This window comes from Gracilinanus agilis, chromosome 2 (assembly GCF_016433145.1).
Source record: "Gracilinanus agilis isolate LMUSP501 chromosome 2, AgileGrace, whole genome shotgun sequence".
Lineage (NCBI taxonomy): Eukaryota > Metazoa > Chordata > Mammalia > Didelphimorphia > Didelphidae > Gracilinanus > Gracilinanus agilis.
The window spans coordinates 563,012,232-563,018,231 of NC_058131.1; the positions used below are offsets into that span (position 1 = coordinate 563,012,232).

Genomic DNA, 6,000 nt, shown 5'->3' on the forward strand with positions numbered 1-6,000 from the left:
GTTTATCTTATTTCACATGGAGTCAGGAAGACCTGAGTTTAAATCCTGTCTCAGATATTTACTAGCTGTGTGACCCTAGGCAAGTCATTTAATCTTCGCTGCCTCAGTTTCCTCAGCTGTAAAACAAGGATAATAATACTTAATGTTGTGAGGCTGGAATAAGATAATATTTGTAAAGTTCTTTGTAAATCTTAAAGTGCTTTATAATGCAAGCTGTGATGATGATGTAGAAACTGGTTCGGAAATTTTAGCATTAAAGGAGACTGGGGGATTTTGAGAAATGGAATTAAAGAGGGAATGAATTCCAGGGAAGAGAGACAACTGAGGCAAAGGCATAGAAGTGGGAGATCTCAAGCAGGCCAGAATGGCTGGACTACAGATTACACGGAGGGAAGTAACATGTAATATGACTCTCAAGGTTAGAAGGGTTTGGGTTGTGAAAAGTATTCTAAATCAATAGCTGAGGACTTTGGAAGAATGGAGAAATACAAAATTGTGAAATCCCTTTCTTTTTATTTAAAAATTGAGATACTAGGGGGAAACTGGGTGGCTCAGTGGATTGAAAGTCAGACCCAGAGACAGGAGGTACTGGGTCCAAATCTGACCTGAGACACTTCCCAGCTGTGTGACCCTGGGCAAGTCACTTAACCCCTATTGCCTAGCCCTTACCACTCTTCTGCCTTGGAGCCAATACCCAGAATTGATTCTAAGAGGGAAGGTAAGAGTTAAAAAAATTTGAGATACTAGAGTCTACTTAGGCAGAAAACTGGCCAACTTAACTTACTTTGAACACAAATCTGTGATCATTTGAGCTAATGATTTTGGGGACCACCAATATTATTAGAGATCAGACACCACCTGGTCCAACTGCCTTATTTGATGGACAATGAAACTGAAACCCAAAGAGGTCCAGAGAGTTGGCCGAGAGTATAGGAATGAGTAGCATAGCTATGCCACAGATGCAGGTCTCCTGATTATACAGCCAGTGTTATTCCCTGTCTTGGGTCCTCTCCCTGCTCACCTTTAAAGTCCCCTTCTAGGGGAGGGCTGGGTGGGTCAGTGGATTGAGAGTCAGGCCCAGAGATGGGAGGTCCTGCGTTCGAATCTGGCCGCAGATACTTCCTAGCTGTGTGACCTTGGGCAAGTCACTTAACCTCCATTGCCTAGCCCTCATCTCTCTTGTGCCTTAGAACCAATACACAGTATTGATTCTAAGACAGAAGGTAAGGGTTTAAAAAAAATTTTTTTTAAAATAAAGTCCCAAGGGGGCAGTTGGGTGGCTCAGTGGATTGAGAGCCAGGCCTAGAGACGGGAGGTCCTAGGTTCAAATCTGGCCTCAGACACTTCCCAGCTGTGTGACCCTGGGCAAGTCACTTGACCCCCATTGAAGTCCCCTCCTTCACGAAGCCTTCCATCATCTCCTCAGATATTAATGCCTCCCTATCAATAATATGTATATATACACAGATTATACATAATATCTACATTATGATGTATATAATATGTTAGCACATCTAATATACTTTATAACAAAATATATGATCATATAAGTATCATGTACAATGTTACATAACATCACATAAAGCATATGATATATAAATAGAATATACTTATGATATATAAATAGAATATGCATGTATATATGATATAAATAGAATATGTATATGTGGTATATAAATAAACAGAATATACATGTATATTTGATATAAATAGAATATGTATGTGTGATATATAAATAGAATATGTGTATATTTGATATATAAATGAATAGAACATATTATTTATATATCTATTTATGTGGGATTCTCTGGCAAAATTGTAAGCTTCTTGAGAGGAGAGATTATTTCAGAATCATAGCACAGTGCTTGGCACAAATTAGGTGGTTAATAATTGTTTGTTCAAAAGCTGATAATGTTATCAGTGCATGTCATTCATAAAACTTAGCTATTGATTCCAATGGAAAATGAGAATCAGGAAGGTGCTTTCTCAGTAAAAAAAAAATTTAATTTAAGATCTTTATTATTTTCCTAGTTCTTCTAACAGTTAACACAAATCGGGGATGGGGGGTGGCTTCATCTTAAAAGGTCCAGGATGAACAGGATGCTTTGAGAAATGTTTGCATATTTTATAAAGAAATGTATAAATGCAATTGGTATAAGACTAAATAATCAGGACTGTCTAGACAATTCAGGAAAAAAAAAGAAAAAGAACCTCCTCTCATCCCAAATATCTGGGTAATGGCAGCTGCATACTCTGACTTTCAAAGGATTCAATTATTCCAATTCAGAGTAAACAAGCTTCCATTTTTTCCTTTCTATTTGCTCTTACAATCAGATTCATCCACATTTCAGGAGGGAGCTCATTTTAATAGGAATTTCATAATTTTCTAATTTAGCTTCACTGAGATTTTAAGTTCTGGAGTTACTGTCCATAAACGTAAATGAAAACATTCCTTTGATATAAATCACATGTAAAAAGGAGAATATTTTTCAGTTTAAAAAATGTGTTCTGATTCACTCAAGTAGTTAAGTGATTTCTGTCAGAGAAGACAGATTTGTGGTGAAACAGACTTGCTGATCACATCTCCTGTGAGAGCACCAGAAATCAGTAGACATTTTTTTGCAGTCAAGGAATTCAAGGTAGCCCTAGGTCCGACTCCTAACAGTAGCCACACCACTTTTACAGTAAAGATAGGATGTTTAAAAATTATATTTTCCTGTTTGTAGCTTTCTCTCATGTTCACATGAGCTGGAAACACTGCCAAGCTTCACTATTCTTTCCTTTGCCGCCTCCTTACCAACATCAGCCAGTTTCTAGCAACACCACATTGTTCCAGACCCTGCACTGTTTTCTCCTCCAGGGAGGAGTCCTCTCGTCAAGTCTCCATCAGTCATTAACCTCAAGTAGGTCAAGGCCTGAGAATTGTGCTATGGCAGCATTTCAGATTTCAGGCCAAGTGGTTTTGCCAGGATCCAAAGAGAAACACATTTTTCAAGGAAGATGAAAAAACCCAAACCCACAAAGTACAAACTGCACACAATTTCTGGTCTAGGTCACAAAGTCCACCAAGAATGAAAATCTGACTGATATGGACACCCAGCAACACAGATGTCTTTTGATTAGTCACTGACATTCAATATCCTTAATTGTGTCTCCTCACAATTCATAGGTGACACAGATTGGATAATCCCAGAAAAGTTGGTCCACTGGGAAGCTACATAACTATTTGCTCCATAAATACCTTGGTGGCAATGAAAAACCAGTCTACTTCCTTAAAGCCATCCTGTAAAGAAGACTCACGGAGTAAACTGATGCTACAACCTCAGCTGTCCCATTTGTTGTGGCTTAACTAACCAAACATAAAAAACCAGAAAGTAAAAATGTTAAAAAAAAAAAAAGTTAGTTGAATTAGAATTTTTTAAAAAATTGATGCTCTCACAGTGCATTTAGGTTATATCTAAAGATAAAATGCTTGATACTGACTTATTGATACCCAAGAATGGGTGAACATGGGAGGGATATGATAGAATTCCTTTGCTAGACTTCTTAAAATTGAATAGTTGACTCCCAGCTGTTTATTGTCAGCTTTTTCACTGAGCTATGAATTAGCAATTTGGAAAATTTTTATCCTAGCTCTACTGTCTGTGACCAACCACTTTATAATGACATGGATTGGACTTGAAGTCAGAAGAAACAGAGTTCATTCCTCGATATAACACTTATGACCTAGCTATGTGCAAATCTCTTAAACCTCTCTAAATTTATAAAATGAGTGTTGGACTAAATGACCTTTAAGGTTCCTTCTGACCAAAGGTTTGCTATAAATATCTAATATTTATACCCATTTATAATCATATTTCAAAGCGTATATCTACAAAAGCATATACATACACACATATATTTATAAGCATAATTCAATAGAACTGGTTTTATTTATAATCCGATCTATTATAATGTATGAATTTACAAATAGTCTGAGAAAGGATGCAGAGGCTTCGCCAGCCTGCCAAAGGGATCTGGGACCACAAAAGTTAGGAACCTCTTATCTAGTGGATGAAACTGGTGCTCTCTCTAAGATTCATGGTTGTTGGATGCCTATGATTTCTCCCCTTATATTCCTTTTCATGCCCCCCTTAGGTTCAGGGTCAGGATTCTTGAAATTAGATTTCTCAGTTTGGGACAATGACTGCATTTTTGAATTACCTTCTAGTGCTATCTATTCTCAATTAAGTATTTTACATATCCTGAACAGGACAGCTCCCTCAGAGATATTTATGAGGGAGAAGGATCTGGGCAACTGCAACTATGCATCTGTGTGACATGGGGCTCGTTAAGAAGCCAAGGAACTGTGGCGAGGATCTCTGAATGCCATCTATGTTCCACATCTCTCCTAGAGTTGTTTCCCCTCTAACACAGACACTCTTTGAACATCAGTACTTTCCTTGGATTGGGAGACAGAACATAGAGTATTTTCCCCTTGCTGCTTTTATAAGCAGGCTGATTCATGAGAGGAAAAGTAAAGGGCAGCCTGCTTTTTAAACCAGCTCTCAGAGTTAATGTTTTCGAGGCAGAGCCTAAGCATTTCATGCCACATCCTGTTAGTGCCTTCAAGAATCTGAGTACATAAAGAAAGAAAGCCTGCATATAGCTTAGGACTAAATTTAAAACCCATCACCACCCAGTAGTATTGTCAAATCTGAGGAATTTTTGTTCTGGACTGTGCGTAAGATGGCCAAAATCAACACAGGGAATTGTTAATTCAGAGCAGAATGGCACTGCTTTAATTTTCAGAGATAATAGAGAGTATATAGGTTTGAAATTGTAAAAATTCCACAGAAAGCTTATGATAGGCATATCTGGGAACCATTTCAAACTGTCTTTGTGGTAGGATGATATGGAATGAGTAGAGGGATGACCATTTTCTCTGATGCCTTTATATTATACCTTTAGCTGTACTTATGCAACTCTCTCTCTCTCTCTCTCTCTCTCTCTCTCTCTCTCTCTCTCTCTAATAGCGAACAGGACTCAAAGACAGCACTGTTTATAACCAGCTTCCTTCCTCCATCTTTTGACTTCACGTTACCTGCTCTCTTCCCAGTCGCGGGATTTTTTGGTCTCATTTGGCTTTATGCAGCGAATGTAATGGGGTGTACATTTCATCAGGGTGCTGACAAGGTCATTGGCTTGTTTCTGGGGAGAAAAGGAATGATACAATTTTAGATGCATAGAAAAACCTCAATGTGTAGTAAATTTCAGATCCTTTACAAGGTGTTTTAAAAGAAACTTTGCTGAGTTTGAAGATATTGATATAGATTTTAATAAGGCACCTGACATTTTATTAACAAATAATATCCGTTGACTTTTCTTGCTTTTTTCTGTAACACTCCTAGTATTTTTTTTTTCCTTGTACCAAACATGCTGATTAGAACTTTTCTCAATATCCTTGAATTCTGCACATTCCTGTCAAGAAGACATTTCTAATGCCACTGATAAAGCCTGTTTTCATCTTAAAAATTCAAGCTCAACAACCCAACTCAACATGACAAATATTTATCAGATGCCTATAGTGAATAGCATTCATGGTGCAAGACAATGAAGGGTTTGCAAAGTTTGTAAAAGAAGCTCTCCCTACTCCCAGGGAATTACTGACTAATGAGGAAGCAGATCCAGACCCAGATAACAATGATAGACCTATTGCATAAGAGAGCTACCAAAACACAGTTCTAAGTGAGCTCTGAGGAGGAAGTGACCAATAAATGAAATCAAGAAAGACTTCATAAAGGAGGGAATATGTTTTTTAAAGGATGGGAGGAAATGTGACAAAGCTGGTTGAAGGAAGACATTTTAGGCATAGAGAGCAGCTTGAGTAATTTCTTGGAGGTGAGAAAGTATATATTATGCTCAGGATTCCAGTTTGGCTGAAGATGTGATGGGGAATAGACTGAAATCAGGGTCAAAAGTAGGTTGGGGGGCAGCTGGGTAGCTCAGTGGATTGAGAGC

The 6,000-nt window shown here is 37.9% G+C and overlaps 1 protein-coding gene across 1 annotated transcript in view; it reads right to left on the reverse strand.

Annotated features, from left to right (window-relative positions):
* MYO1E (myosin IE) overlaps window positions 1–6,000 on the reverse strand; it is a 175,700-nt gene that overhangs the window by 76,177 nt on the left and 93,523 nt on the right. The gene's annotated exons all lie outside the window — the stretch shown is intronic.